The 26011-nt window shown below is 36.0% G+C and overlaps 1 pseudogene; it reads right to left on the minus strand.

Annotated features, from left to right (window-relative positions):
• Positions 1 to 6300: 6300 nt before the first annotated feature.
• On the minus strand, positions 6301 to 6428 carry LOC127552726 (uncharacterized; annotated as a pseudogene).
• Positions 6429 to 26011: the final 19583 nt, after the last annotated feature.

The following is a 26011-nucleotide window of genomic DNA, read 5'->3' on the forward strand; positions in this document are numbered from 1 at the left end:
AAAAATTAGAAAAAAAATTAAATATCTACTTGGAAAAATGACAGACCTGGAAAATAGATCTAGGAGAGATAATCTGAGGATTATTGATCTTCCCGAAAATTATGATGAAAAAAAGAGCCTATATACTATTTTACAGAAAATCATCAAAGAGAACTGCTCAGATGTAATAGAATCAGAAGGTAAAATAGGCATTGAAAGAATTCATCGAACACCTTCTGAAAAAGACCCTAAAATAAAAACTCCAAGGAATATTGTGGCTAAATTTCAGAACTATCAGACTAAGAAAAAAATATTACAGGCAGCCAGAAAAAAAACACTTCAAATATTGAGGTGCCACAATAAGGATCACTCAAGATCTAGCTGCTTCGACATTAAAAGATGAAAGAGCCTGGAATCTGATATTTTGAAAGTCAAAAGAACTGGAATGCAGCCAAGAATAAACTACCCAGCTAAGCTGAGCATTTTCTTCCATGGAAGAAGATGGATATTTAAGGAAACAGATGAATTCCAGTTGTTTCTAAGGAAAAAAACCAGAAATAAACAAAAAAAATTTGATCTCCAGCTATAGGACTCAAGAGAAGCAGAAAACGGTAAAAATAACTCTTGAGAAATGTATTTCTGTTGTGGATATACATAAAGAGTACATGTATAATTTGATTTTACTGATATAACATATAAAAGAGAAGTAGAAATTGAAAGGACATAATATCAGAAAAAAAGAAAAGGAGAGATAAAAAGAGGGAAAATACACCCCATGAAGAGGCTAAGGAAACCCATCATAGCTGAGGGAATTTAGAGAGGGGGAGGAACAATTTGTGAATCTTACTTTCATCAGAGTTGGCTCAAAGAGAAAATATTAGACATATTTGGTTTACAGAGAAATTTCTCTCACTTCATTAAAAAGTGGAAGAGGAAAAGGGAAAAGGAAAAGAGTAATAAGGGAAGGGTACAAGAAAGGAGAAGGGATTCAAAGGGGGCGGGAGGGATCTTAAATAAGGAGAGCTGTGTGACGCAAGTGGTGCCCATAAGTTTAATACTTGGGAAGAGGGGAAGGGGGGATAAGAAAAAGGAAAGCATAATCGGGGGATAATAAGATGGAAGGAAATATAGAATTAGTCATTTTAACCATAAATGTGAATGGGATGAACTCTCCCATAAAGTAGAGGTGAATAGCAGCCTGGATCAAAAGTCAGAACCCTATAATATGTTGTTTACAGGAAACACATTTAAAACAGGGAGATACATACAGAGTAAAGGTAAAAGGCTGGAGCAGAATCTATTATGCTTCAGGTGAAGTCAAAAAAGTAGGGGTAGCCATCCTTATCTCAGATCAAGCAAAAGCAAAAATTAATCTAAGTAAAAGAGTAAACTATCTCTTGCTAAAGGGTAGCATAAACAATGAAGCAATATCAACACTAAACACATATGCACCAAGTGGTATAGCATCTAACTTTCTAAAGGAGAAGTGAAGACAGTTGCAAGACAAAATAGACAGCAAAATTATAATAATGGGAGATCTCAACCTTGCACTCTCAGAACTAGATAAATGAAACCAAAAAACAAATAAGAAAGAACTTAAAGAAGTAAAGAAAATAGTAGGAAAATTAAGTATGATAGATCTTTGGAGAAAACTGAATGGTCAAAGAAAGGAATATACTTTCTTCTCAGCAGTTCATGGAACCTATACAAAAATTGACCATATATTAGCACATAAAGACCTCAAAATTAAATGCAGGAAGGCAGAAATAATAAATGCTTTCTTTTCAGACCATGATGTAATAAAAACGACATTCAACAAAAAGTTAGGGGTAAGTAGATCAAAAAGAAATTGGAAATTAATCTCATCTTAAAGAATGATTGGGTGAAACAGCAAATTATAGACACAATTAATAATTTCACTCAAGATAATGACAACGATGAAACATGCCAAAATTTGTGGGATGCAGCCAAAGTGATAATATGGGGAAATTTTATATCTTTAGAGGCTGACTTGAATGAAATAAAGAAAGAGAAAATCAATGAATTGGGCTTACAACTTAAAAAGCTGGAAAAAGACCAAATTAAAACCCCCCAATCAAATACTAAATTTGAAATTCTAAAATTAAAAGGAAAAATTAATAATATTGAAAGTAAAAAATAAAACTATTGAATTAATAAATAAAACTAAGAGTTAGTTTTACAAAAAAAGCCAATAAAATACATAAACCTTTAGTAAATCTGCTTAGAAGAAGGAAAGAGGAAAATCAAATTATTAGTCTTAAAAATGAAAAGGGAGAACTTTCCACAGATGAAGAGGAAATTAGAGCAATAATAAGAAGTTACTTTGCCCAACTTTATGCCAATAAATTTGATAACCTAAGTGAAATGGATGACTATCTCCAAAAATATAGGCTTCCCAGATTAACAGAGGAGGAAGTAAATTGCTTCAATAGTCCCATTTCAGAAAAAGAGATAGAACAAGCTATTAATCAACTCCCTAAGAAAAAACCCCCAGGACCAGATGGATTTACATGTGAATTCTACCAAATATTTAAAGGACAATTAGCCTCAATGCTATATAAATAAACTATTTGAAAAAATAGAGAATGAAGGAGTCCTACCAAATTCATTTTATGACACAGACATAGTACTGATACCTAAATATGTTAGGTTGAAAACAGAGAAAGAAAATTATAGATCAATCTCCCTAATGAATATTGATGCTAAAATCTTAAACAAGATATTAGCAAAAAGACTACAGAAAATCATCCCCAGGATAATTCATCATAATCTTTCTTGATTTATACCAGGAATGCAGGGTTGGTTCAATATTAGGAAAACTATTAGTATAATTGACCATATTAATAACTAAATTAACAAAAACCATTTGATTATCTCAATAGATGCAAAAAAAGCATTTGATAAAATCCAACATCTATTCCTATTAAAAACACTTAGGAGTATAAGAATAAATGGACTTTTCCTTAAAATAATGAGTAGCATCTATTTAAAACCATCAATAATGGTTTTAAATATGCAATGGGGATAAACTGGAACCATTCCCAATAAGATCAGGAGTGAAATAAGGTTGCCCACTATCACCATTACTTTTCGATATTGTATTAGAAATGCTAGCATTAAGAGTAGAGAAAGAGATTAAAGGAATTAAAGTACATAATGAGGAAACCAAATTATTATTCTTTGCTGATGATGTGATGGTATACTTAGAGAACCCCAGAGATTCTACTAAAAAGCTATTAGAAATAATCCACACCTTTAGCAAAGTTGCAGGATACAAAATAAACTCACCTAAGTCATCAGTATGCTTATATATCACTAAAAAAATCCAACAGTTATAGTTACAAGGAAAAATTCCACTTAAAATAACTACCGATAGTATAAAATATTTAGGAATCTATCTGACAAGGGAAAATCGGGAACTATATGAGCAAAACTACAAAACACTTTTCACACAAATAAACTCAGATCTAACCAATTGGAAAAAATATTAAATGCTCTTGGTTAGGACAAACAAATATAAAAAGATGACAATACTACCTAAACTAATCTATTTATTTAGCGCTATTAAAGATTCAATACCCATCTATACCAATCAGACTCTCAAAAAACTATTTTAATGACCTAGAAAAAATAATAACAAAGTCCATATGGAAAAACAAAAGGTCAAGAATTTCAAGAGGACTAATGAAAAACAAAATCAAATGAAGGTGGCCTAACTGTACCAGATCTAAAATTACATTATAAAGTAGCGGTTACCAAAACCATTTGGTATTGGCTAAGAAATAGTCTAGTTGATCAGTAGAATAGGTTAGGTCCAAAGGACAAAACAGTTAGTAACTTTAATAATCTAGTGTTTGATGAACCCAAAGACCCAGGCTTTTCAGATAAGAACCCACTGTTTGACAAAAACTACTGGGAAAATTGGAAATTAGTATGTCTAGACATTGAGCCATACTTAACACCATACACCAAGATAAGGTCAAAATGGGTTCATGACCTAAGCATATAGAATGAGATTATAAATAAATTAGAAGAAAATAGGATAGTTTACCTCTCAGACCTGTGGAAGAGGAAGGAATTTATGACCAAAGAAGAACTGAAGATCATTACTGATCACAAAATAGAAAAATTTAATTGTATCAAATTGAAAAGTTTTTGTATAAACAAAACAAATGCAGACAAGATTAGAAGGGAAGCAATAAACTGGGAAAACAGTTTTATAGTCAAAGGTTCTGATAAAGACCTTATTTCCAAAATATATAGAGAATCGACTCTAATTTATTAGAAATCAAGCCATTCTCCAAATGGTCAAAGGATAAGAACAGACAATTCTCAGACAAAGAAACTGAAAGTATTTTTAGCCATATGAAAAGGTGCTCCAAGTCATTATTAATCAGAGAAATGCAAATTAAGACAACTCTGAGATACTACTACACACCTGTCAGATTGGCTAGAATCACAGGGAAAGATAATGTGGTATATTGGAGGGAATGTGGGAAAACAGGGACACTGATACATTGTTGGTGGAATTGTGAATACATCCAGTTATTCTGGAGAGCAATTTGGAACTATGCTCAAAAAGTTATAAAATTGTGCATACCATTTGATGCAGCAGTGTTACTACTGGGCTTATATCCCAAAGAGATTTTAAAGAAGGGAAAGGGACCTGTATGTACAAGAATGTTTGTGGCAACCCTCTTTGTAGTGGCCCGAAACTGGAAACTGAGTAGATGCCCATCAATTGGAGAATGGCTGAATAAATTGTGGTATATGAATATTATGGAATATTATTGTTCTGTAAGAAATGACCAACAGGATGATTTCAGAAAGGTCTGGAGAGACTTGCATGAACTGATGCTGAGTGAAATGAGCAGAACCAGAAGTCATTATATACTTCAACAACAATATTATATCATGATCAATTCTGATGGACGTGGCCCTCTTCAACAATGAGATGAACCAAATCAGTTCCAATAGAGCAGTAATGAACTGAACCAGCTACACCCATTGAAAGAACTCTGAGAGATGACTATGAACCATTCCATAGAATTCCCAATCCCTCTATTTTTGTCTGCCTGTATTTTTGATTTCCTTCACAGGCTAATAATATACTATTTCAAAGTCTGATTCTTTTTGTACAGAAAATAACTGTTTGGGCATGTATACATATATTGTATTTAACTTATACTTTAAAGTATTTTACATAAATTGATCAACCTGCCATCTGGGGGAGCGAGTAGGGGGAAAGGAGGGGAAAAATTGGAACAAAAGATTTTGCAATTATGAATGCTCAAAAATTCCCATGCATATATCTTGTAAATAAAAAGCTATAATAATAATAATAAAAAAGCAATGCTGATTATTTGTGTGGGCTTACTTTATATTCAGATGCTAAAGCTGTGAATTGTTTCCAGTAGGTATTTTATATTCTATGATTTGCTAAGTATATCATCATACAGCTCTTAATTGTCTAGTCTAATTCCTTTAATTTCTTTTTCTTTTTTTTTTATTGCTAAAGTCAACATTTCTAGTATAACATTGAATAATAGTAGTGAAAACGGGCATCCTGGTTTCACCCTTTGATCTTATTGGGAATGCAACCAGCTTCTCTCAATTACAAATAATCCTTGCTGTAGATTTTATAGTGATATTGCTTAGTTTTAAAAAAGCTTCCTTCACCCCTAGGCTTCTAGTGTTTTTAATAGGAATAGATGCTGTACTTTATCAAAAGCTTTTTTTTTTTTGGGGGGGGGGAATCTATAGGGATTATCTTATGATTTCTGTTGGTTTTGTTATTGTTGTGGTTGATTATGGTAATAGTTTTCCTGATATTGATCCAGCCCTGCATTCCTGATATAAATCCTACTTGGTGTATTATCCTGCTGCTGATAAGTTGCTTTAAGTCTTTGCTAATATTTTATTTAAAATTTTTGCATCAATATTCATTAAGGAACTTAGTGATTTTCTTTGTTTTGGCCCTTCCTAATTTAGGTATCAGTGTCATATTTGTGTCATAGAAGGAATTTGGAAATACTCTTTCTTTACCTATTTTTCCAAATAGTTTACACAGTATTGGAATTAATTGTTCTTTAAATGTTTGCTAGAATTCACTTATGAATACATCTGTCCCTGGAGATGTTTTTCTTAGGGAGTTGATTAATAACCTATTTGATTTCTTTTTCTTAAATGGGATTCTTTAAGTCTTTTATTTACTTTTCTGTTAACCTGAGCAACTTATATTTTGTAAATATTCCTCCATTTTGGTTAGATTGTCAGACTTGCTGTCATACAGTTGGGCAAAATAGCTCCTAATTATTGCTTTAATTTCCTTTTCATTGGTGGTGAGTTCACTCCTTTCATTTTTCAATTAGCAATAATCGCGCCTCGGATAAACCTCATTGGCTACGATACTACCACTGCGCAAAGCTACACTCCTTTCATTTTTGATACTGATGATTTGTTTTTTATTCTTTCCTTTTTCTGATCAAATTAACCAAGGGTTCATCTAATCTACATTGTTAGTTTTTTCATAAAACCAACTATTAGTTTTGTTTATTAGTTCAATATTTTCTTAGTGTCTATTTTATGTATCTCCACTTGGAGTTCCAAATTTTCTAATTTGGTATTTGAATGAGGTTTTCAATTTGTTCCTTTTCTAGCTTTTTTAGTTGCATGCCTAATTGCTGATCTCCTCTTTTTCTATTTAGAGATATAAAATTTCCCATAAGATATGCTTTGGCTGCGTCCCATAGGTTTTGGTTTGTTGTGTCATTATTGTCATTTTCTAGGATGAAATTATGGATTGTTTCTGTGATTTGTTGTTTGACCCACTCATTCTTTAAAATTAAATTATTTAATTTCTGATTGGTTTTTAGCCTATTTTTCTCTGGCTCCTTATGGAATATAATTTTTGAGGTCTGAAAAGAAAGCATTTACTATTTCTGCCCTTTGCATTTGATTGTGAGATTTTTATGCCCTAACACTTGGTCAATTTTTCTTTAGGTTTATTGCTGAGAATAAGGTATATTCTGTAACCTCCTACTGAGATTACTGATCGCCAGTTTTACTTAACCCCAGGCCTTCGGACATCTCTGGCCACTGACTCATGGAGCAGTGGTTCATTGTTCAACAAAACACCCCAACACAGGAGCTTGCAAACACAAGTCTATTCCACGTGATCACATCCTGCACTACTCCTGCACTCCTCTGCTCTCTTCCTTCTTCCTGGTCCAACTACTTATATTGGGTCTATGAGGTCACACGCATAGCGATAGCAGCAAGAGGCATCTCCCATTGATAATGCATCTCAATGGGACTAAAGTTCCTACTCATCAGTGGTCCCTGCTAGCTGCAGAGATCAGGTGCCTCAAACATCAAAGCCTTTTTACTTCCTTGTTGCACTATGCTAGGTTCCTCTTCTGACTCTTACAACTCCTTTTTCTTGTTTAGTGGGGATAACTCATAGCATCAGACTAGCTTTTATTGCCAGGCATATAAAAACAGGGCAAGGGAAAACAAAAATTAAAATAAGAGCTGGTCCTAGCAAAGACCAAAACCAAGAAAAGGTAACATCGTGTTCAACCCACTCAAGCAAGCCATGTTTAGGGAGGTAGGATGTTGTAAGTCATGTACTAAATTAGGTAAAGTTCTGTGGTTTCAATTCTATACACTCTTTGGTATCTAGTAAAGAAAAGTACAGAGGAGGCGTATATACAAGAAAGGTCATATTCTTCAGCACTGCCTCACTAATTTTGGCAGGTGGGTCTGCATCTGGAACAACAAGGGCATAACCGGGTCCCAAACCCTGACCCAACTTGAGCCCTTCCATCTAAGCCCATCCACATAACTGTGGAGAAAGGGCTCTCATTCTTGTTGGCCTGTTTATTGTTTAACTGTGCCTTTTGCATGTGCCAACAATATCTTGTTAGGGTATGATTCACACAATATGAAAATTTCAGGTAATTGTATGTATGCAAGCCATCATGTGTCAGGTGAAGGGTCGTGTGAACCCAATATTCCCTTTTCTTGTTTAAACAGGAGCAATTTGAGGGTACGATTAGCCCGATCAACAATAGCTTGGCCAATAGTTATATAGGATGCCAGTGGAATGGGCAATGCCCAATTCAATGCAGAAGGACTAAAAGGCAGAAGATGAATAAGCTGGCCCATTATCTGTCTTTTTTGCTTGTGGAACGCTCATAATTGCAAAAGCTTGTATAAGGAATTCAGTGACTACTTGGGCTGTTTCTTTTGCTGCTGGTATTGCAAAAGTGAATCCTGAAAAGGTGTCTATTACAACATGGATAAAAGACATACAACCAAAAGATTTATAATAGGTCACATCCATTTGCCAATTTTCACTGGGTCTGAAACCATGAGGGTTCTTCCCTGTAGGGAGTGTAGGAGCGTGGAAAGGAAGACTTCTCCTAGTTTCCTCTTTTGTTATCCCAAATAACAAACATAAATTTTGAGCAGCCTGATGATGTTTAGAATGAGATTCTTGGGCTGCATGAAATAAAGGAGTATTGGCTAACATGGTTAGAAAGCAATCTGCCTTTGAATTTCCATGGACATGCAAGATATAATACTTATATCTTTCTCACTTGCTCTTGATTCCTTAAAGAGCTGATATATATTGGAAACTACAGATCTTCTTTGGGCTGTGGCAATTTTTTGTACCACACCTAGAGAATGGGCCGGATCAGATATTATATTTACATCTCCTGGATATTAATTAAGAGCTAGCATAATTGCATATGACTCATTTTGCTGAATGGACTGAAAGGAAGTTCTGACTACTCTCTTTCTAGTTAATCATAAGAGTATGATTTAACTATATTCTTATATAGATAAGAGTATAGTTACTCTATACTCTATGACAGCACAAATGTTTGAATACATTTGTAAAGATAATTGGTCCTTTAAGAAGAGGAACCTTAGAAATTTTTTCTTCAAAAATCCATGGCCAATTATGTAATAGGTGGGTTATGTTTAATGGAGACCCATGTGTAAAGTTTGGAGCTGTGGCCAATAAAATTGCCATTCTGGGATGTTTTCCCAGTGCACATTAATTTCTGCATTGGTATAAAAGGTGAATATCTTGAGAGGTCTTATTCCAGCTTAATGGCCTTTAACAAAATTCTAGCCACAAGCACTGGGTAAGGATTAAGGCTTTGTTCTGGTTGTGCTGGGAGGTTCACCCACTCTATCACACTGTCTCCTTGATGAAGGACTGCTGTGGGTGGCTCTTTTGTAGCAAAAACAGATATTTCCAAGGGTTTTTCAGTGACTCAACCACATTGGATAAAGCCAGTTCAACTTCTCTCAAAGCCTCTTGAGCTTTTTTTGCAAACTGACATGATGAGTCTAAAGCTGTATCTCTCCTTAAAATGTTATATAATGGTTGTAATTGATAGGTAGTTAAGTCTAACACTGGATGCATCCATTGGATATCTCCTATCGATTTCTGAAAGTCATTTAAGGTGTTCAACTTCTCTGTTCTTGAAGAAAGTTTTGTATTGTAAGCACTTTAGGGTACACTTCATATCCTAAGTATTGAAAAGGAACATGCCTTTGAATTTTTCTGGGGCTATATACAGTTGGTAATTTCTTAGTGTTTCTATGGTCTTTTGTAGACCATAACATTTGCTCCTCAAGTTCACACCCCAAGATATCATCCATGTAATGTAATAACATAACTTTTGGAAATGCTTTTCTTACAGGACTAAGAGCAGCAGTCACATACATTTGAGAGATAGTAGAGCTATTTTTCATTCCCTGTGGCAAAACTGTCCATTCAAATCTTTTATAAGGCTCAGCTAAGTTAATGCTGGGCATTGAAGAGGCAAATCTGTTTATAGCCTCCTTATCTAGAGGAATAGAATAGAAACAATTTCTTCCCCATAGATTGATGGGGACTTTTTTAACTATAAGAGGAGTAAAAACTCCTATCTTATCCTCAAATTTCCATCTCAAAGGGGTAGCACTAACTTCAGCTGCTATTGATTCTCCTATGCCAGACATATAGGTGTCTGCCTTAATCTTTGGCCAATGACTGGGCCAATTTACACTTCTAATGACTTTTTTTTTTAATATTTTATTTTATTTTATAATAACTTTATATTGACAGAATCCATGCCAGGGTAATTTTTTTTTACAACATTATCTCTTGCACTAGCTTCTGTTCCGATTTTTCCCCTCTCTCCCTCCACCCCCTCCCCTAGATGGCAAGCAGTCCTATATATGTTAGATATGTTGCAGTATAGCCTAGATACAATATATGTTTGCAGAACCGAACAGTTCTCTTGTTGCACAGGGAGAATTGGATTCAGAAGGTAAAAGTAATCCGGGAAGAAAAACAAAAATGCAAATAGTTCACATTGGTTTCCCAGTGTTCTTTCTTTGGGTGTAGCTGCTTCTGTCCATCATTTATCAATTGAAATTGAGTCTTTGTCAAAGAAATCCACTTCCATCAGAATACATCCTCATACACTTTACAAGTGTAAAGTGATTTCCTGGTTCTTACAGGAACAATTGTTCTGTAAGAAATGACCAGCAGGATGAATACAGAGAGGACTGGCGAGACTTACATGAACTGATGCTAAGTGAAATGAGCAGAACCAGGAGATCATTATACACTTCGACAACGATATTGTATGAGGACATATTCTGATGGAAGTGGATTTCTTTGACAAAGAGACCTAACTGAGTTTCAACTGAAAATGACGGACAGAAGCAGCTACACCCAAAAAAAGAACACTGGGAAACGAATGTGAACTATCTGCATTTTTGTTTTTCTTCCCATGTTATTTATACCTTCTGAATCCAATTCTCCCTGTGCAACAAGAGAACTGTTCGGTTCTGCAAACATATATTGTATCTAGGATATACTGAAACATATCTAACATATATAAAACTGCTTGCCATCTAGGGGAGGGGGTGGAGGAAGGGAGGGGAAAAATCGGAACAGAAGCGAGTGCAAGGGATAATGTTGTAAAAAAAATTACCCTGGCATGGATTCTGTCAATATAAAGTTATTATTAAATAAAAATTTTTAAAAATGGGAAAAAAAAGAACAATAATATTCCATAACATTCATATACCACAATTTACCCAGCCATTCTCCAATTGATGGGCATCCATTCAATTTCCAGTTTCTAGCCACTACAAACAGGGCTGCCACAAACATTTTGGCACATACAGGTCCCTTTCCCTTCTTTAGTATTTCTTTGGGATATAAGCCCAATAGAAACACTGCTGGATCAAAAGATATGCACAATTTGATAATTTTTTGGGCATAATTCCAGATTGCTCTCCAGAATGGTTGGATTTGTTTACAACTCCACCAACAATGCATCAGTGTCCCAGTTTTCCTGCATCCCCTCCAACATTCATCATTATTATTTTTTTTTCCTGTCATCTTAGCCAACCTGACAGGTGTGTAGTGGTGATGATACCTCTCAGAGTTGTCTTAATTTGCATTTCTCTGATCAATAATGATTTGGAGCACTCTTTCATATGAGCGGTAATAGTTTCAATTTCATCATCTGAAAATTGTCTGTTCATATCCTTTGACCATTTGTCAATTGGAGAATGGCTTGATTTCTTATAAATTTGAGTTAGTTCTCTATATATTTTGGAAATGAGGCCTTTATCAGAACCTTTAACTGTGAAGATGTTTTCCCAGTTTGTTGTTTCCCTTCTAATCTTGTTTGCATTAGTTTTGTTTGTACAAAGGCTTTTTAATTTGATATAATCAAAATTTTCTATTTTGTGATCAGTAATGGTCTCTAGTTCATCTTTGGTCACAAATTTCTTTCTCCTCCACAAGTCTGAGAGATAAACTATCCTATGTTCCTCTAATTTATTTATAATCTCATTCTTTATTCCTAGGTCATGGACCCATTTTGATCTTATCTTGGTATATGGTGTTAAGTGTGGGTCCATGCCTAATTTCTGCCATACTAATTTCCAGTTTTTTTTTATCTCTTTTTATCCCAGCAGTTTTTATCAAATAATGAATTCTTATCCCAAAAGTTAGGATCTTTGGGTTTGTCAAACACTAGATAGCTATAGTTGACTATTCTGTTTTGTGAACTTATTCTTTTCCACTGATGAACTAATCTATTTCTTAGCCAATACCAAATGGTTTTGGTGACTGCTGCTTTATAATATAATTTTAGATCAGGTACAGCTAGGCCACCTTCATTTGATTTTTTTTTTCATTAATTCCCTTGAGATTCTCGACTTTTTATTGTTCCATATGAATTTTGTTATTTTTTCTAGAAAATTAAAATATTTTCTTGGAAGTCTGATTGGTATAGCACTAAATAAATAGATTAGTTTAGGGAGTATTGTCATCTTTCGCTCGGCCTATCCAAGAGCACTTAATATTTTCCCAATTATTTAAGTCTGATTTTATTTGTGTGGAAACTTTTTTTGTAATTTTGTTCATATAATTCCTGACTTTCCTTTGGTAGATAGATTCACAAATATCTTATGCTATCAAGTTATTCGGAATGGAATTTCTTTTTGTATCTCTTGCTGTTGGATTTTGTTGGTGATGTATAAAAATGCTGAGGATTTATGGGGATTTATTTTGTATCCAGCTACTTTGCTAAAATTGTGAATTATTTCTAATAGCTTTTTAGTAGAATCTCTGGGGTTCTCTAGGTATACCATAATATCATCTGCAAAGACTGATAGTTTGGTTTCCTCATTGCCTAGTCTAATTCCTTTAATATCTTTCTCGACTCTTATTGCAGAGGATAGTGTTTCTAATACGATATTGAATAATAATGGTAATAGTGGGCAACCTTGCTTCACTCCAGAACTTACTGGGAAAGGTTCCAGTTTTTCCCCATTGCATATGGGGAATGCAATGATGGTTTTAAATATATGCTCCTGACTATTTTAAGAAAAAGTCTCTTTATTCCTATGCTCTTAAGTGTTTTTATTAGGAATGGATGTTGAATTTTATTAAATGCTTTTTCTGCATCTATTGAGATGATCATATGTTTTTTGTTTGTTTGGTTATTGATATAGTCAATTATGCTAATAGTTTTCCTAATATTGAACCAGCCCTGCATTCCTGGTATAAATCCTACTTGGTCATAGTGCATTATCCTGGGGATGATTTTCTGTAATCTTTTTGCTAATATTTTATTTAAGATTTTAGCATCAATATTCATTAGGGAGATTAGTCTATAATTTTCTTTCTCTCTTTTCAACCTACCTGGTTTAAGTATCAGTACCATGTCTGTGTCATAAAAGGAGTTTGGTAGGACTCCTTCAATCTCTATTTTTTCAAATAGTTTATTTAGCATTGGAGTAAATTATTCTTTAAATGTTTGGTAGAATTCACATGTAAATCCATCTGGTCCTGGGGATTTTTTCTTAGGGAGTTGGTTGATAGTTTGTTCTATTTCTTTTTCTGAGATGGAACTGTTTAGGATATTTACTTCTTCCTCTGTTAGTTTGGGCAAGCTATATTTTTGGAGGTATTCTTCTATTTCATTTAAGTTGTCAAATTTATTGGCATAAAGTTGGGCAAAGTAACTCCTAATTATTGCTCTAATTTCCTCTTCGTTAGTGGCGAGTTCTCCCTTTTCATTTTTTAAGACTAACAATTTGATTTTCCTCTTTCCTTTTTTAAATCAGATTTACTAAGGTTTGTCTATTTTGTTGGTTTTTTCATAGAACCAACTCTTAGTTTTATTAATTAATTCAATAGTTTTTTTACTTTCAATTTTATTGATCTCTCCTTTTATTTTTAGAATTTCAAGTTTAGCATTTGACTGGGAGTTTTTAATTTGTTCCTTTTCTAGCATTTTTAGTTGCAAGCCCAATTCATTGATCTTCTCTTTCTCTATTTTATACAATAGGCCTCTAGAGATATGAAATTTCCCCTTATTACCGCTTTGGTTGCATCCCATACATTTTGGTATGATGTCTCATTATTATCGTTTTCTTGGGTGAAGTTATTAATTATGTCTATGATTTGCTGTTTCACTCAATCATTCTTTAGTATGAGATTATTTAGTTTCCAATTATTTTTTGGTCTACTTCCTCCTGGCTTTTTGTTGAATGTAATTTTCATTGCATCATGGTCTGAAAAGGATGCATTTACTATTTCTGCCTTACTGCATTTGAATTTGAGGTTTTTGTGTTCTAATATATGGTCAATTTTTGTATAGGTTCCATGAAGTGCTGAAAAGAAAGTGTACTCCTTTCTGTCTCCATTACATTTTCTCCAGAGATCTATCATACCTAACTTTTCTAGTATTCTATTTACCTCTTTGACTTCTTTCTTATTTATTTTGTGGTTTGATTTATCTAATTCTGAGAGTGCAAGGTTGAGATCTCCCACTATTATAGTTTTGCTGTCTATTTCTTCTTGCAGCTCTCTTAATTTTTCTTTTAAGAAATTAGATGCTACACCACTTGGTGCGTATATGTTTTCCCAGTTTGTTGCTTCCCTTCTAATCTTGTTTGCATTAGTTTTATTTGTACAAAGGCTTTTTAATTTGATGTAATCGAAATTTTCTATTCTGTGATCAGTAATGGTCTCTAGTTCATCTTTGGTCACAAATTTCTTTCTCCTCCACAAGTCTGAGAGATAAACTATTCTATGTTCCTCTAATTTATTTATAATCTCGTTCTTTATGCCTAGGTCATAGACCCATTTTGATCTTATCTTGGTATATGGTGTTAAGTGTGGGTCCATGCCTAATTTCTGCCATACTAATTTCAATTATCCCAGCAGTTTTTATCAAATAATGAATTCTTTTCCCAGAAGTTAGGGGCTTTGGGTTTGTCAAACACTAGATTGCTATAATTGACTATTCTGTCTTGTGAGCCTAGCCTTTTCCACTGATCCACTAATCTATTTCTTAGCCAATACCAAATGGTTTTGGTGACTGCTGCTTTATAATATAATTTTAGATCAGGTACAGCTAGGCCACCTTCATTTGATTTTTTTTTCATTAATTCCCTTGAGATTCTCGACTTTTTATTGTTCCATATGAATTTTGTTGTTATTTTTTCTAGATCATTAAAATATTTTCTTGGAAGTCTGATTGGTATAGCACTAAATAAATAGATTAGTTTAGGGAGTATTGTCATCTTTATTATGTTCGCTCGGCCGATCCAAGAGCACTTAATATTTTTCAATTATTTAAGTCTGACTTTATTTGTGTGGAGACTTTTTTATAATTTTGCTCATATAATTCCTGACTTTCCTTTGGTAGATAGATTCCCAAATATTTTATGGTATCAACAGTTATTCTGAATGGAATTTCTCTTTGTATCTCTTGCTGTTGGGTTTTGTTGGTGATGTATAAAAATGCTGAGGATTTATGGGGATTTATTTTGTAGCCAGCTACTTTGCTAAAATTATGAATTATTTCCAATAGCTTTTTGGTAGAATCTCTGGGGTTCTCTAGGTATACCATCATATCATCTGCAAAGAGTGATAGTTTGGTTTCCTCATTGCCTACTCTAATTCCTTTTATATCTTTCTCGACTCTTATTGCCGAGGCTAGTGTTTCTAATACGATATTAAATAATAATGGTGATAGTGGGCAACCTTGCTTCACTCCAGATCTTACTGGGAAAGGTTCCAGTTTTTCCCCATTGCATATGATGCTTACTGATGGTTTTAAATATATGCTCCTGACTATTTTAAGGAAAAGTCCATTTATTCCTATGCTCTCAAGTGTTTTTATTAGGAATGGATGTTGGATTTTATCAAATGCTTTTTCTGCATCTATTGAGATGATCATGTGGTTTTTGTTTGTTTGGTTATTGATATAGTCAATTATGCTAATAGTTTTCCTAATATTGAACCAGCCCTGCATTCCTGGTATAAATCCTACTTGGTCATAGTGTATTATCCTGGTGACAATTTTCTGTAATCTTTTTGCTATTTTTTTATTTAAGATTTTAGCATCAATATTCATTAGGGAGATTGGTCTATAATTTTCTTTCTCTGTTTTCAGCCTACCTGGTTTAGGTATCAGTACCATATCTGTGTCATAAAAGGAGTTTGGTAGGACTCCTTCAATCCCTATTTTTTCAAATAGTTTATATAACATTGGAGTTAATTGTTCTTTAAATGTTTGGTAGAATTCACATGTAAATCCATCTGGTCCTGGGGATTTTTTCTTAGGGAGTTGATTGATAGTTTGTTCTATTTCTTTTTCTGAGATGGGACTGTTTAGGATATTTACTTCTTCCTCTGTTAGTTTGGGCAAGCTGTATTTTTGGAGGTATTTTTCTATTTCATTTAAGTTGTCGAATTTATTGGCATAAAGTTGGGCAAAGTAACTCCTAATTATTGCTCTAATTTCCTCTTCGTTAGTGGTGAGTTCTCCCTTTTCATTTTTAAGACTAACAATTTGATTTTCCTCTTTCCTTTTTTTAATCAGATTTACTAAGGGTTTGTCTATTTTGTTGGTTTTTTCATAGAACCAACTCTTAGTTTTATTAATCAATTCAATAGTTTTTTTACTTTCAATTTTATTGATCTCACCTTTTACTTTTAGAATTTCAAGTTTAGTGTTTGACTGGGGGTTTTTAATTTGTTCCTTTTCTAGCATTTTTAATTGCAAACCCAATTCATTGACCTTCTCTTCTCTATTTTATACAAATAGGCCTCTAGAGATAAAATTTCCCCTTATTACCGCTTTGGCTGCATCCCATACATTTTGGTATGATGTCTCATTATTATCGTTTTCTTGGGTGAAGTTATTAATTATGTCTATGATTTGCTGTTTTACCCAATCATTCTTTAGTATGAGATAATTTAGTTTCCAATTATTTTTGGTCTACTTCCCCCTGCTTTTTTGTTGAATGTAATTTTCATTGCATCGTGGTCTGAAAAGGATGCATTTACTATTTCTGCCTTACTACATTTGAGTTTGAGGTTTTTATGTCCTAATATATGGTCAATTTTTGTATAGGTTCCATGAACTGCTGAAAAGAAAGTGTATTCCTTTCTGTCTCCATTACATTTTCTCCAGAGATCTATCATATCTAGCTTTTCTAGTATTCTGTTTACCTCTTTAACTTCTTTCTTATTTATTTTCTGGTTTGATTTATCTAATTCTGAGAGTGCAAGGTTAAGATCTCCCACTATTATAGTTTTACTGTCTATTTCTTCTTGCAGCTCTCTTAGTTTCTCTTTTAAGAATTTAGATGCTACCCCACTTGGTGCATATATGTTTAATATAGATAGTGCTTCATTATCCATGCTACCCTTTAGCAAGATATAGTGTCCTTCCTTATCTCTTTTAATTAGGTCAATTTTTGCTTTAGCTTGATCTGAGATCAGGATGGCTACCCCTGCTTTTTTGACTTCACCTGAAGCATAGTAGATTTTGCTCCAACCTTTTACCTTTAACCTGCATGTATCTCCCCGCTTCAGGTGTGTTTCCTGTAAACAACATATTGTAGGATTCTGGCTTTTAATCCATTCTGCTAACCGCTTCCTCTTTATGGGGGAGTTTACCCCGTTCACGTTTATGGTTAGAATGACCAATTCTGTATTACTTGCCATCTTGTTAACCCGGTTTATGCTTTCCTCCCTTCTTTCCCCTTTCCCCCCCTTCCAAGTATTAAGCTTGTGAGCACCCCTTGCTTCTCACAGCCCTCCCTTTTTAGTGTCCCTCCCCCCCGCCTTAGAGTTCCTCCCCCTATCTTACCCCTTTCTCTCCCAGTTCCCGTATTCCCTTCCGCTTAGCTTATTCCTTCCCTTTCCACTTTTCCCTTCTCACTTTTCAATGAGATGGGAGAAGTTTCACCATAGATTGAATATGTCTTAAGATTTTTCACTTAAAGCCAATTCTGAAGGCAGTAAGATACCCACTATATTCATCCCCCTCCATTCTTTCTCTCAGATATAATAGGTTTCCTATGCCTCTTCATGAGATGTACTACCCCCACTTTACCCTTTTTCTGGTACAATGTCCTTTCCACATCAATTTCTAGAACAAGGTATACATGTATTCTTTATACATCTATATAGTCAAAATATAGTTCCCAAGATTAATCTTTACCTTTTTAGATTTCTCTTGAGTTCTATATTTGTAGATCAAACTTTTTGTTAAGTTCTGGTTTTTTCATCAGAAATAGATGAAATTCGATTACTTCGTTGAATGTCCATCTTCTTCCCTGGAAAAAGATGCTCATTCTCGCTGGGTAAGTTATTTTTGGTTGCATACCAAGTTCCTTAGCCTTTCGGAATATCATATTCCAGGCCCTTCGATCTTTTAATGTGGATGCTGCCAGATCCTGGGTGATCCTTATTGTGGCTCCTTGATACTTGAATTGGGTTTTTCTAGCCGCTTGCAATATTTTTTCTTTCACCTGAGGGTTCTGGCATTTGGCCACTATATTCCTTGGTGTTTTGATTTTAGGATCCCTTTCAGTGGGTGATCGATGAATCCTTTCAATGTTTATTTTTTCCTCTGTTCCTATGACTTCTGGGCAGTTCTCTTTGATGATTTCCTGGAAGACAGTGTCCAGGCTCTTTTTTTCATCATGTTTTTCTGGGAGTCCAATGATTCTCAGATTGTCTCTCCTGGATCTGTTTTCCAGGTCTGTTGTCTTCCCCAGAAGGTATTTCACATTTTTCTCCATTGTTTGATTTTTTTGGATTTGCTTGACTGATTCTTCTTGTCTCCTCGAGTCATTCAATTCCACTTGTTCAATTCTGATTTTCAGTGAAGTATTCTCTTCACTCACTTTTTTAAAATCTTTCTCTAATTGTCCAATTGAGTTCTTTTGTTCTGTGGAATTTTTTTTCCATTTCGCCAATTTTGTTTTCCAGTTCACTAATCCTATTTTTCAAGGATTTTACTTCTTTATCCACTCTCTCTTTAACTGACTTCTCCAGCTCTTTTGCCAAGCCTCCCTCTCCTTTTCCCAAGCTTCCTTCTCCTTTTGCCAAGCCTCACTCTGCTTTCCCCATTTTTCTTCTAGCTCCCTTGTGAGAGCCTTTTTAATCACTTCTATGAGGTTCATCTGTGCTGAGGAACAGACGATCTCCTCCTTTGGGGAATCACCTGGGGACTGCCTGTTTTTAGTCTCCTCAGGATTTAGAGTCTGCTCTCTATCTGTGTAGAAGCTGTCTAGGGTTAAAGTCCTCTTCAGCTTCTTGCTCATTCTGTCTATTAATCAGAGACAAACTACCAAAGAAAAACAGAAAAAACTGGAGTCTTTCTTTGGGGGGGGGCTGGGTGTGTTATCGAGCTTCCTCTACAGACTGCAGGTGGCAGCAGTGAGGCACTAGCAGGACTGTGCTGCGCCTGCGCTCTGAGATCCCAAAGCGTGCTGAGTCACTGAGGGGGGGGAAGGGGGGGGCGGCCAGGTCCTGAGAGACTCCAGCTGTTTGCGATTGTGTTCTTCAGCCCCGGTGTTTTTAGCTTCTCTGCTGGGCTGTTGACTTGCTGCAGGTTCCAAACCTGTAGCGAAGCTCTCCCCGCAGAGACAGCTGCGATCACTCCCCACCCCCTCTCCAGTCTGCTCCCGTGCTCTCACTGCCGCTGCCCGCCGCCTGCGCCCGATCTAAAACCGCCCCAGCCCTCCAGTAAAGACAGACCTTTCTTGGCGGATCTCAAGGATGGCTTCTCTTGGTAACTATTTGTGGGTTTTTTTCAGTCAAGCATTGATTCAGAGGCTTGTAATGAAGTGGATAGTGAGAGAAAGCGCGGAGCTTATGCAACTGTGAGCCTCCTCTCCGCCATCTTAACCGGAAGTCTGCTAATATTTTATTTAAGATTTTAGCATCAATATTCATTAGGGAGATTAGTCTATAATTTTCTTTCTCTCTTTTCAACCTACCTGGTTTAAGTATCAGTACCATGTCTGTGTCATAAAAGGAGTTTGGTAGGACTCCTTCAATCTCTATTTTTTCAAATAGTTTATTTAGCATTGGAGTAAATTATTCTTTAAATGTTTGGTAGAATTCACATGTAAATCCATCTGGTCCTGGGGATTTTTTCTTAGGGAGTTGGTTGATAGTTTGTTCTATTTCTTTTTCTGAGATGGAACTGTTTAGGATATTTACTTCTTCCTCTGTTAGTTTGGGCAAGCTATATTTTTGGAGGTATTCTTCTATTTCATTTAAGTTGTCAAATTTATTGGCATAAAGTTGGGCAAAGTAACTCCTAATTATTGCTCTAATTTCCTCTTCGTTAGTGGCGAGTTCTCCCTTTTCATTTTTTAAGACTAACAATTTGATTTTCCTCTTTCCTTTTTTAAATCAGATTTACTAAGGGTTTGTCTATTTTGTTGGTTTTTTCATAGAACCAACTCTTAGTTTTATTAATTAATTCAATAGTTTTTTTACTTTCAATTTTATTGATCTCTCCTTTTATTTTTAGAATTTCAAGTTTAGCATTTGACTGGGAGTTTTTAATTTGTTCCTTTTCTAGCATTTTTAGTTGCAAGCCCAATTCATTGATCTTCTCTTTCTCTATTTTATACAATAGGCCTCTAGAGATATGAAATTTCCCCTTATTACCGCTTTGGTTGCATCCCATACATTTTGGTATGATGTCTCATTATTATCGTTTTCTTGGGTGAAGTTATTAATTATGTCTATGATTTGCTGTTTCACCCAATCATTCTTTAGTATGAGATTATTTAGTTTCCAATTATTTTTTGGTCTACTTCCTCCTGGCTTTTTGTTGAATGTAATTTTCATTGCATCATGGTCTGAAAAGGATGCATTTACTATTTCTGCCTTACTGCATTTGAATTTGAGGTTTTTGTGTTCTAATATATGGTCAATTTTTGTATAGGTTCCATGAAGTGCTGAAAAGAAAGTGTACTCCTTTCTGTCTCCATTACATTTTCTCCAGAGATCTATCATACCTAACTTTTCTAGTATTCTATTTACCTCTTTGACTTCTTTCTTATTTATTTTGTGGTTTGATTTATCTAATTCTGAGAGTGCAAGGTTGAGATCTCCCACTATTATAGTTTTGCTGTCTATTTCTTCTTGCAGCTCTCTTAATTTTTCTTTTAAGAAATTAGATGCTACACCACTTGGTGCGTATATGTTTAATAGTGATATTGCTTCATTATCCATGCTACCTTTTAGCAAGATATAGTGTCCTTCCTTGTATCTTTTAATTAGATCAATTTTTGCTTTAGCTTGATCTGAGATCAGGATGGCTACCCCTGATTTTTTGACTTCACCTGAAGCATAATAGATTTTGCTCCAACCTTTTACCTTTAACCTGCATGTATCTCCCCACTTCAGGTGTGTTTCCTGTAAACAACATATTGTAGGATTCTGGCTTTTAATCCATTCTGCTAACTGCTTCCTCTTTATGGGGGAGTTTACCCCGTTCACATTTATGGTTAAAATGACCAATTCTGTATTTCTTGCCATCTTGTTAACCCCGGTTTATGCTTTTCTCCCTTCTTTCCCCTTTCCCCCCCTTCCCAGTATTAAGCTTGTGAGCACCACTTGTTTCTCACACCCCTCCCTTTTTAGTATCTCCCCCCCACCCCTGCCTTAGATTTCCTCCCCCTATCTTACTCCTTTTCCTCCCCGGTTCCGTATTCCCTTCCACTTAGCTTATTCCTTCCCTTTTCACTTTTCCCTTCTCACTTTTCAATGAGATGGGAGAAGTTTCACCATGAATTGAATATGGCTAAAATTTTTCTCTTAAAGCCAATTCTGAAGGCAGTAAGATACCCACTATATTCATCCTCCTCCATTCTTTCTCTCAGATACAATAGGTTTCCCTTGCCTCTTCATGAGATGTAGTACCCCCACTTTACCCTTTTTCTGGTACAATGTCCTTTCCACATCTAGTTTCTAGAACAAGGTATACAGGTATTCTTTAGACATCTTTATATCAGAAATATAGTTCCCAAGATTAATCTTTACCTTTTTAGATTTCTCTTGAGTTCCATATTTGTAGATCAAACTTTTTATTAAGTTCCGGCTTTTGCATCAAAAATAGGTGAAATTCATTTACTTCATTGAATGTCCATCTTCTTCCCATGAAAAAGATGCTCATTCTAGCTGGGTAAGTTATTTTTGGTTGCATACCAAGTTCCTTAGCCTTTCGGAATATCATATTCCAGGCCCTTCGATTCTTCAATGTGGATGCTACTAGATCCTGGGTGATCCTTATTGTGGCTCCTTGATACTTGAATTGGGTTTTTCTAGCTGCTTGCAATATTTTTTCCCTTCGTCTGAGGGTTCTGGCATTTGGCCACTATATTTCTTGGTGTTTTGATTTTAGGATCCCTTTCATTAGGTGATTGATGAATTCTTTTAATGTCTATTTTACCTTCTGTTTCTATGACATCTGGGCAGTTCTCTTTAATAATTTCCTGGAAAATAGTGTCCAGGATCTTTTTTTCATCATACTTTTCTGGTAGTCCAATGATTCTCAGATTGTCTCTCTTGGATCTGCTTTCCAGGTCTGTTGTCTTCCCCAGAAGGTATTTCACATTCTTTTCCATTGTTTGATTTTTTTGGATTTGCTTGACTGATTCTTCTTGTCTCCTCAAGTCATTCAATTCCAATTGTTCAATTCTGATTTTCAATGAAGTATTTTCTTCACTCACTTTTTAAATATCTTTTTCTAATTGTCCAATTGAGTTTTTTTGTTCTATGGAATTTTTTTCCATTTCACCAATTTTGTTTTTTAGAGAGCTATTTTCTATTTCCAGTTCACTAATCTTATTTTTCAAGGATTTTATTTCTTTATCCACTCTGTCTTTAAATGAGTGAGATGACTTCTCCAGACTTTCTTGCCAAGCCTCCCTCTCCTTTTCCCATTTTTCTTCTAGCTCTCTTGTGAGAGCCTTTTTAATTACTTCCATGAGGTTCATCTGTGCTGAGGAACAGATGATCTCTTCCTTTGGGGATTCACCTGGAGACTGTCTGTTTTTAGTCTCCTCAGGGTTTAGAGTCTGCTTTCTATCTGTATAGAAGCTGTCAAGGGTTAAAGTCCTCTTCAGTTTTTTGCTCATTTTGTCAGAGAAGAATCAAAGACAAACTAGCAAAAAGAAAAAAAGAAAAAACCCCTAAATAGCATCTGCTTTTTTTGGGGGAGGGGCCGGGTGGTGTTATCGAGCTTCCTCTACAGACTGTGGGGGCAGCAGCGAGGCACTAGCCTCACTGTGCTGCGCCTGCACTCTGAGACTCCGAGAGTGTGCTGAAACACTGTGGGGGAGAGGTGGCCAGGTCCCGAGAGACTCCAGCTATTTGGGGTTGTGTTCTTCACCCCCTGGTGTTTTTAGCTTCTCTGCTGGGCTGCTGGCTTGCTGCCGGAGCAAAGTATCCAGTCCTGTAGCAAACTCTCTCTGCAGAGACGGCTGTGATCACACCCCACCCCGCTCCATCTGCTCGGCTGTGAACTGCCTGCCGTGCTCTCAGCTGCTTGCCCTCAGCCTGCACCCGATCTAAAACCATCCCCGCCCTCGCACAAAAACAGACCTTTCCTGGCGAATCTCAAGGATGGCTTCTCTTGGTAACTATTTGTGGGTTTTTTTTTTTTTCAGTCAAGCATTAATTCAGAGGCTTGTAATGGAATGGATAGTGAGAGAAAACGTGGTGCTTACACAGCTGTGTGCCTCCTCTCAGCCATCTTGGCCAGAAGTCCCCTCAACCCTTTCAATGGTATGCCATTTATATAACTAGTGAGAATAGGACGATCAGCTGTAATGGCTGCAGCCCAGAATATGCCTGAATTCTGTTGCTGGGAGTCAAAATCTGGATAAATATCACCAAATTGCATTTCAAGTGGTGTATCAGGAAGTATCGGCTTCTCCTTCTCCTGGGTTATTACCCAGGAGATCATTCATTGTCTACCTATATTAATGACTGGGATATTAGCTACACATTCCCCAGTTTCCCAAGTTAGTGTATGGATAGACACTGTTTTCTAAGCACTCTCAGGGAGTGAAATGGTCAGGCTGACTGTGTGTGGAGGCAAGGAATCTATAGGCTGGACAGGAACAGGTTTCAGCTCTCCAGGGGATATTTCAGTCATCCCAGTAGCATACAGTTCTATTATCCCTAATTGCAATCCCCTTCCCCCATCAGCTTGCTTAAAGACTCTCTGTGTGTAATAGCTGCCAACAAGCCCCAAATGTTTTTTGCCTGGGGCCCTGGAACTGAGCCCCACCTCATGTAATGAGGACAAAGGGGGTGGGCAAAACTGCTTCATGGGGTGGAGTGCTGATGATGGCATTGCTCCTCCCACTCCCACACCCACAAAGTGGGATTGAGGGAGGTGGGTCAGAAGATGGGGAATACTCTAAGGGCCAATGCTTGAGGGTAGGCAGAATTGAAACTGGGCTTTGAATGTGAAAAGCACCATCCCCTTCTCATCTCAAGGTACTTAACATACTGAATTCCTTTTCTGCCCAACTCATCAGGATACTTAAGACACTTAACTCTTTTCTAGCCCAATTGGCTGTGTCCTGCAGATCTCTTAGAGCAGTAGCAAGCAAAATAAATCTATAAAATACTTAAAAAAAAAAAAAAAAGACTTCCTTAACTTTGCCCCAGGTGCTATACTCTCTGGGGCTATGGGTACCAACTCTCTGCTTGCTTTTCTCCTCATACTTCCTTGTCTGGCTGCCCAAGTTAAAATCTTTCCTCTTTTTAAAACTTGTAGTATTCCTTAAAATCAATTTTAACCCATTGTATTCAGTTAGTTCTTCCACTAACTTCCACTTGTCTGGTTCTAATCTCTCTTTCTATTGGGCTAACTTTTTATTAACTTTTTGTTTCTTCTCTGATTCAGCCTATAGGCAGTTTTTGTTCTAAGTGCTTAAGTGCCTTGCTCACATCCTCCTGATTTTTTTCTTGCTGAGTTGTACTCAATGGGTGTGGAAGTAGACACCTTGGAGCCTGGGAGCAAGCCCCAGTGTTCTTCCCAGATGTTCTCTGCTAAAATATCACCAGTCTGACTCTAATTTATATACTTGAGCTATGTGCATGGCTGTGTCATTGGGAATGATCATGGGTAAACTTATACTTACATTATACTTTCTTGATTTCTCGTCTCTCTCAACAAGGCTGTTGAACCCACATTTGGGCTTCCACTTGTAACCTCCCACAGAGATTGCTGATGGCCAGTTTTACCTAATCCCAGACCTTTAGACATCTCTGGCCACTGCCTCATCGAGCAGTGGTTATTTGTTCAACAGAACACCCACACACAGTGGGTTTCTCACAATATTTCTTTATTGTCTCCTTTAGTCTCCCAGTCTCAACCAATCTCCCCCATAGTGCAGGAGGCAGGAGAGCCACCAGGAGGATAGTTAAAGATAGAATGTCCATCTTCTAGTCCTTGTTAGCTCTTATATGCCTTATTGTAATTACATCATTATAGCATACTGATTGTGTGAACTTAGAGAACCATTACATCATCATGCTAAGTACTAAGTATATATGTGAACTAGAGAACAATCATCTCATTAATTCCATTGAGTTAACACCTAGTTTCAAGTATACTTTTTTCAAGTATACTTCTCCAAAGTTCCGGCTCTCTACACTTTTGAAATCTTTCATGAGCATTTTCAGGAAGCTTTTTTTGGCTTGAGATCAGTTTATCTTACTGTTTGAGAGGTCTTCTGTGGACATTCTGCCCTCCTCTGAGTCTATGTTTTGGTCTGCTCTATCACCATAGTAGCTTTCTATGGTCAAGGTTCTTTTTTTGTCTCTTGCTCAATTTTTTTCCTTTTCTTTTGGTATTTTTTTTTTTTTTTAACTTTCAAAGTGGAGCTCTGTTCTTAGAGTAAATGTGGCACTGTCCTAAGTTTCATGTGCAGCTCTGAAGTTTGGCTTTGCACCCAGGGGCCCCTTGTGTTTGTAGGAAGTAGCTTTGCCTACTCTGTTTAGGAAACAACCTGGTTTCCCAGAGTTTGTCTTCTAAGCTGAGATAGAGACTGCTCCACTGATTTGCTCTTCTATTGCACCAGGACTGAGGGTCTCAGATGCTGATTTGATGTAATTAAGACTCTTTCACCA

The sequence above is a fragment of the Antechinus flavipes genome, chromosome 2 (assembly GCF_016432865.1).
Source record: "Antechinus flavipes isolate AdamAnt ecotype Samford, QLD, Australia chromosome 2, AdamAnt_v2, whole genome shotgun sequence".
Lineage (NCBI taxonomy): Eukaryota > Metazoa > Chordata > Mammalia > Dasyuromorphia > Dasyuridae > Antechinus > Antechinus flavipes.